The sequence below is a fragment of the Hevea brasiliensis genome, chromosome 11 (assembly GCF_030052815.1).
Source record: "Hevea brasiliensis isolate MT/VB/25A 57/8 chromosome 11, ASM3005281v1, whole genome shotgun sequence".
Taxonomy (NCBI): Eukaryota; Viridiplantae; Streptophyta; class Magnoliopsida; order Malpighiales; family Euphorbiaceae; genus Hevea; species Hevea brasiliensis.
Window position 1 is genome coordinate 8,158,972 of NC_079503.1, and position 8,306 is coordinate 8,167,277.

Here is an 8,306-nt window from a genome sequence, read left to right on the forward strand (position 1 = left end):
GATACTAAGACCTAGGCCAGTCTAAAGCCCCCGAGACTTGTAGTAAGCCTAACTATTCCTCAACCCATAACCAAGCCCACAATTTAGGCCAAATATGCATATAAAAATAATTTAAATTAAACTGTTATAATTTTATTTCTGTCCAACTTAGCCCAGAAATTATCAGAAACTAAAATTAGGGGAGCCCAGCTCAACCCTATTACCTCATTTACAAACTGTTTAAATATCATACAAATCTTCATTTATTAATCTGAAAAATTTAAATTAACACGATTTCTAACAAGGTCTACATTATTACTAACACATGCGGAGTTCTAAATTTCAAATTTAGAAAAAAATAGTAAAACATTTAAATAATCGACGTTAAACCTACAAGGAAGAAAACAGGTTGCTATATAAAATAACTCCTCCTGTAGCCTGGAAAAATAGGTGAACAGGAGTGAGCGTTCGACTCAGAGAGTAAAATATCAATTTTAACCATAATCTCTATAACTATCTAAAGCTAATGCACCCTGTAGAGTGAAATGCAACATCGGCAATATTTTCATATCATAACAGCAAAAAAGTAATCTGGAGCACTCACACACCCAATAAGGTCAAACAATACATATATGGGAGCTGGTCCCCTATACAGCCCTCTTAATCCAACCTGTGCCAGCGAAGAACTCAAGCCGGACTTTCGCTTAATAAATCAAATCGGAGTCCCAACGAAGAACTCAAGCCATGTCTACCCCGAAGGATCGGGTCCCAGCGAAGATCTCAAGCCGTGTCTACCCGTCCTGTCCATAGCCAACACCATACCACACGCATGCCAACTCACGCACACTGCTCCAAATTACCACAACAACATCCATGGCATTTTAACAATTATGAATGCAACATAAAAACATGCCTAGTGTTTAACTACATAAATACATATTTATAAGTGATGCATGGGCATGCTTGAACATATAATAATATCGAAATTACAATTAAAATTAATATTTTACTCACAGTACATCGAGGACTATTGTGGCTGCTGGATGGAGAAAAATAACTGACATCGATCACCTAATAATTAAATTATAAATTTATTAGTACTAAGTCAAAATAAAACTCTAAAGAAGTAATAGACAGCCTAATTTATGCCGGAAATCCGGCAGAATTTGCTCTATACCTGAGACCTACCCAACCTGCAAAAGGCTTCAAAATATACTTCGATATCCGCCAATCACACAATCACAACTCAATCACATCACAAGGCCTCTCCTAGGCCCATCCAAACAGTCAACAACCACAATTCGAAAAATTACAATTTAGCCCTTATAACTAGCCGTTTTGCCAAAACTATCCAAACGAGCTCTAAAAATTATAAAATTTTGCTCCGCGGTCGTTAATAATATTATAAGGCTATTGTAAAAGAAATTATAATTTTTCGATCATCCATAAATATTTTATGAATTTTATTCTAAATCGATATTAGCCGAAAATGAGCAACTTAGAGTTCGGGTTTACCTATGCCAATTCTGACACCTGAAACGCGTCCAGAAGGTCTGAAAATGCTAGGATTGACTGTAATATCGATCACGTTCTGAGCCAGGCTGCCGAGCAGCCAAATCTAGTTGAAAATGCGGTCCCGGTGCCGGTGAGCCATCCTCGATCCGATCGTACCTAAATAAAGTTCAAATTTTGTTAATAATTATCCTAAAATTATTTTTAAATTTTTTGGAATTGAAAAAGTTCGAAAATCTCACCAAGCAATCTGGACCGTCTGATCATTGCCTTTTTCAAACGGTGTCCAATCGGAGCGGGACCAGTCCTATCTCGAAGATCTCGTCATCCTGAGTCCATCGGTGGCCTCAGATTTTTTATCCGACTGTCGGATCGCCAGAAAAGTGACTGGAACCGAGAAACCCATATGATTTTCTTCCAACTTTCCCTTGCCGATTCTCCTTCCTCCGGCCACCAAATGGGGTGCCAATAGTCTCATCTGAAAGTTCATCATCTTGGGAGTCTGTGGCACTTGAAATCACCGGGAATGGCCACCGGAGTTAGTTGGGGCGTCGCCGCAAAGTCGGGCCCCCGGTCGCGCGCGCTCTCCCTCTCTCCTCTCTTTCCTCTCTCCTTCTCTCTCTTTTCTGCTGTCTCCTGCTCACTGCTGTCGCTGCCTGGTGGTTGTTCCGACACGGGGGAAGGCCGGCGATACCTCACCGGCACTGATGCTGGCCGGTCGGACGAAAATGGGAGGAAGAAAGTGAGGGGGGAAAGTGGAGTCAGGGAGAGAGAAATGGGGGGGCAGGGGGGCTGCTGCATTTTAAGTTTCTGCATTTTTTTTTTTTAGGTTGTTACATTCTTCCCCCCTTAAGAAAAATTCGTCTCCGAATTTTTTAATAAATAAGAGATAAGAAAAAGAAGATTATTAAAACAAGTGCAATCATTACTCCTCCAGCCATGCAGAGATTGGTAAAACATTTATTCTTCAAATTCCTCGTATATTATATATGACATTCTACTGCTCTCTGATTCTACTATAGTGTCCTATTTGTCATCATCTCTTTCTAGAGATGCTCTTATCTCTTAGCTATTCATTGACTATTTTTCTGACATCTCAAGTATTCATTATAACTCCATTACTCTCGACTTGATATCTAATAACTTTAATCAACTTTGGCGCTTACCTCACTTTTATTATGCCCTAACGTGTCTCTTGGTGACTTCAGTCCTCATTCCTTTGTTTCAATAATCTCTGTTTCTCCAAAAAATGACTTATGTTCCTTATCCTAAAGCATCCTAGGAGTAGCTTTTCTATAGCACCTATTATATACATCTCGTTCGAAACCTTTACTTATCCTTTGACCTTAACGGTTAGTACCAATGCATCTTCTCACTTTCGTGATACTTCAAATTTTCAATCTATTTGTGTCATTACTAAGGTACTTAGATTAACCTCTGTCCATCTTATGTAACCAGTCAGGTAGAGTCCCCTCCAAGGGACAAGTGTATCATTTATCAACATTGAAAAGTGAATTGGGTCTCTCCTTCTAGGTGACAAAAGTGTTTAGGTTCCCCGATAACTTAATTAATGCAATTTTATCATTCCCACTCCTTCTCTGGAATGGAAATATCTAGACTTCTTAGTATGTGACCTATTTCTGACACATTGACACTTAGATCGAGGCTCCACTACTCCTTTAGTCTATCATCTCATAATAACTTATTTTAAACACCTCTTAGTGCATTCTCAGCATACCTATTCCTTCTTATCCTTATCATTATAACTAGCTCTATCGAGATTTCTTCCTGTCCTTTAGATCTTATCCACTTCCTTTTCCTATTTTTGCTATTATTGATATCCTTTCAACCTGCTGTACCTATTCCTTAATCTTAGTCCTGTCTCACCCTTACACCTTTTCTTTCAAGGATGTCCATCCTATCATCAATTTTTTGCCTTCCTTTCGTTCCTTAGTCCTATCTTGATTACTAGTTCCATTACTTCAGGAATTTTAACCTTACGATTTACTCCTACTAGCACATTCTTCACCTTATGTAACACTTATAATTACCCATAGAAAATCCTTTTTGTATTCTCTTTTTCCAACTTAACTATCAGAACATTATCATTCCCCACCGGCCTCAGTAGGAAATTGCTCATCCTAGATGGATAGGAGCCCCTGAAACTATAAGTTCCATCTGAACTAACACGGCTGTGGGAAATGTGTGCCATGCCTTAATTCTAAATAAAATACTTCATGTGTTCATTCTCCTTAATATAATCACATATACTGCCTATAGCTTTTCAAACTTCAGCGTCAACTTTTCCCATTAGCAACAATTTCATCTATTGAAACTCACCGATAATTAGTATTCCCTCCAGTTCATAATTTAAAACAGTTGCAAGCCTTAGTAGCTAACTCAATTTAACTCCTGTCATTACTCTGATCGTCCGTTCATACTTAACACTAGGTATGCACTTACTGTCATTCTCATATCAGGAAATTGTGTATGAATTGGTGCCTATCAAACTCTCAAATAACTAAGTCTCCTTGACTTAGTCTCTGTTCCTTATATAACTCTCTAGAACTAATAGCACGAGCTAAACTTGAAAAAAAAGAAAAATATCCTCTTACATTCAACTATACCTGATTGTCCATATAATAATGTTTAACCTATGTTTCTTAGTTTTTCTCTTCAAATTTCATCATCTCCTAGCACAATTGTGCTCTACCTATAAGATATCATCTGCATGAACCCTTTACCGTACCATTGTCCTTCCTGACATAATATTTTTATAATTTATTAACTTTACTTATACTCGACCTATGATTCATATCTATCATCGTTTATATTGTGCCCTTAACTTTTGTTAAATTCTGAAAGATTTCTCTTAACACTATTATAATTAGATTACACTATTGTTTTGAACAATATGAAGTTAGAAAGGAACTCAGGAAATTGCAGTCATACCTTTATCGTATGATTTCTATTCTTATCCTTTAGCTTATATAATACCCTTACTATCTCGAGAACTGATTCTGCAACAATTTTATTTATTTATTTATTTATTTATTTATTTATTTATTTATTTATTATTATTATTATTATTATTATTATTATTATTATTATTATTATTATTATTACTTTTTTTTTCCTTGTTTACTCAATTAGCCAAAACTTAAGATACCGGGTACCCAAACCCGTCATCCAATTCAAAGGATTTACATTCATCATGATCTGATTATATATGATTCCTATAATGGAACTTATATCCTCTCCAGGATACCTGAGCCAACTACTCTCTACCACACTCTACAGTCCCATCTGGGGTACTATTTTGTTGGTCACCATTATTAGTAATAACCTTCAATCCCTTCTGAAAAGATAGGACTATACTCTAACTTACTGCAACAAAGGTACTACATTTATCACCTTGCCAAAACCATGTCAAATTAATGACTCTTCTATTATATCATAGCTTTGTGAATCATCAATTCATAGTTTCGACCTTCCCTAGGTAGTAGGGTTGTACTTTACACCTTGCTAATAGACACAAGGTATTCTATTCTCACTAAGCTCTAAGCAAAACGTCTGTCGTTCTACAAAAACCATCCAAAATTCCATACCGAAGACTAGATGGTCTCACTCTATAGGTGTCATCTTTACTTTGCAACTAGTCCGAAACCTCTGGTCTGATGGCAACTCTTAATGCAACTCTAGCTCATGCTAGGGTAACTGAGTCACTGACTCTAGTTACCACCCAACTGTGACCTTTCGATATTCTAGCTCTAGATCCCTAACCAGGAGTTCCCAACTCCTCTGCAGATATAAAACTCTGTTCTGGCATAACTGTACCAAAATAGAGGCCATCCGCAAACACCTTCATTATGGAGCACCACGGGGATGCACGCAGCTCTACACAATAATCTCATGTTGGTACTGTAATATGCAGCTTACAGAGCAGACATCGAGAACATTGTATAGTTACTACGATACGTCCTGACATACTAGGTCTCATAATCTCTTATCTCTCTTGAATCTACTATTATCATAAACTTACTCTGAATGGGTCATCCACTGACAACTGCCAGTAGTGGTATCCTCATTCTTATCTAGGGCAACTGTACTTTCAAGATTCACCTTTATGTACCCATGCCTAGCACTAGATAGGCACAACACTTAGACTCATACTAATAGAAATATAGTGTTTCTTGGAGTACGTATCCTCATGATGGGCCTCAACATGTCTGCTAACTCTTTTTCACATTTCTATGTACTCCACGAAAATTAAGACACAAACTGAGGCACTTTTATATTTCCCGAGGTATAACATAGAATCTAGAAACAAAGAATTACAGAAAAAGACAAACAGAATCCTATACTCTGCATGTAACATCCTAACAAGACTCCTTTTACACTCCCAAGTATATTATTTCCCATAAATCTAGATTCTAAGCTCTGATACCAACTTTGTCATGACTCAACCTATAGGCCGGACCGGCACTAGGACTTGGGCCAACCTAAAGCCCCCGAGACCTGTAGTAAGCCTAACTATTCCTCAACCCATAACCAAGCCCACAATTTAGGCCCAATATGCATATAAAAATAATTTAAATTAAACTGTTATAATTTTATTTCGGGCCAACTTAGCCCAGAAATTATCAGAAACTAAAATTAGGAGAGCCCAGCTCAACCCTGTTACCTCATTTACAAACTGTTTAAATACCATACAAATCTTCATTTATTAATCTGAAAAATTTAAATTAACACGATTTCTAACAAGGTCCACACTATTACTAACACATGCGGAGTTCTAGATTTCAAATTTAGAAAAAAATAGTAAAACATTTAAATAATCGACGTTAAACCTGCAAGGAAGAAAACAGGTTGCTCTGTAAAATAACTCCTCCTGTAGCCTGGAAAAATAGGTGAACAGGAGTGAGCGTTCGACTCAGAGAGTAAAATATCAATTTTAACCATAATCTCTATAACTATCTAAAGCTAATGCACCATGTAGAGTGAAATGCAACATCGACAATATTTTCACATCATAACAGCAAAAAGATAATCTGGAGCACTCACACACCCAATAAGGTCAAACAATACATATATGAGAGCTGATCCCTTATACAGCCCTCTTAATCCAACCTGTGCCAGCGAAGAACTTAAGCCGAACTTTCGCTTAATAAACCAAATCGGGGTCTCAGCGAAGAACTCAAGCTGTGTCTACCCCGAAGGACCGGGTCTCAGCGAAGATCTCAAGCCGTGTCTACCCATCATGTCCATAGCCAACACCATACCACACACACGCCAACTCACGCACACTGCTCCAAATTACCACAACAACATCCATGGCATTTTAACAATTATGAATGTAACATAAAAACATGCTTAGTGTTTAACTACATAAATATATATTTATAAGTGATGCATGGGCATGCTTGAACATATAATAATATCGAAATTACAATTAAAATTAATATTTTACTCATAGTACACCGAGGACTATTGTGGCTGCTGGATGGAGAAAAATAGCTAACATCGATCACCTAATAATTAAATTATAAATTTATTAGTATGAAGTCAAAATAAAACTCTAAAGGCAATAGACAACCTAATTTATGCCGGAAATCCGGCAGAGTTTGCCCTATACCTGAGACCTACCCAACCTGCAAAAGGCTTCAAAATACACTTCTATATCCGCCAATCACACAATCACAACTCAATCACATCACAAGACCCCTCCTGGGCCCATCCAAACAGTCAACAACCACAATTTAAAAAATTACAATTTAGCCCCTATAACTAGCCCTTTTGTAAAAACTATCCGAACGAGCTCTAAAAATTCTAAAATTTTGCCCCGCAGTTGTTAATAATATTATAAGGCTATTGCAAAAGAAATTATAATTTTTCGATCATCTACAAATATTTTATGAATTTTATTCTAAATCGATATTAGCCGAAAATGAGTAACTTGGAGTTCGGGTTTACCTATGCCAATTCTAACACATAGAACGCGTCCAGAAACGTCTGAAAATGCTAGGATTGACTGTAATATCGACCACATTCTGAGACGGGCTGTCGGGCAGCCGGATCTAGTTGAAAATGCGGTCCCGGAGCCGGTGAGCCATCCTCGATCCAATCGTACCTAAATAAAGTCCAAATTTTGTTAATAATTATCCTAAAATTAATTTTAAATTTTTGGGAATCGAAAAAGTTCGAAAATCTCACCAAGCGATCTGGACCGTCCGATTATCGCCTTTTTCAAACGGTGTCCAATCGGAGCGGGACTAGTCCTATCTCGAAGATCTCGTCGTCCTGTGTCCATCGATGGCCTCAGATTTTTTATCCGACTGTCGAATCGCCGGAAAAGTGACCGGAACCGAGAAACCCATATGATTTTCTTCCAACTTTCCATTGTCGATTCTCCTTCCTCCGGCCACCAAACGGGGTGCCACTAGTCTCATTTGAAAGTTCATCATCTTGAGAGTCTGTGGCACTTGAAATCACCAGGAATGGCCACCGGAGTCAGCCGGGGCAACGCCCAAAGTCGGGCCCCCGGTCGCGCGCGCTCTCCCTCTCTCCTCTCTTTCCTCTCTCCTTCTCTCTCTTTCTGCTGTCTCCTGCTCGCTGCTGCCGTCACTTGGTGGTTGTTCCGACACGGGGGAAGGCCGGCGGTACCTCACTGGCACTGATGCTGGCCGGCCGAACGAAAATGGGAGGGAGAAAGTGAGGGGAGAGAGTGGAGTCGGGAATAGAGAAATGGGGGGGGGGGGCTGCTGCATTTTAAGTTTCTATATTTTTTTTTCTTTTTCTTTTTAGGCTGTTACACA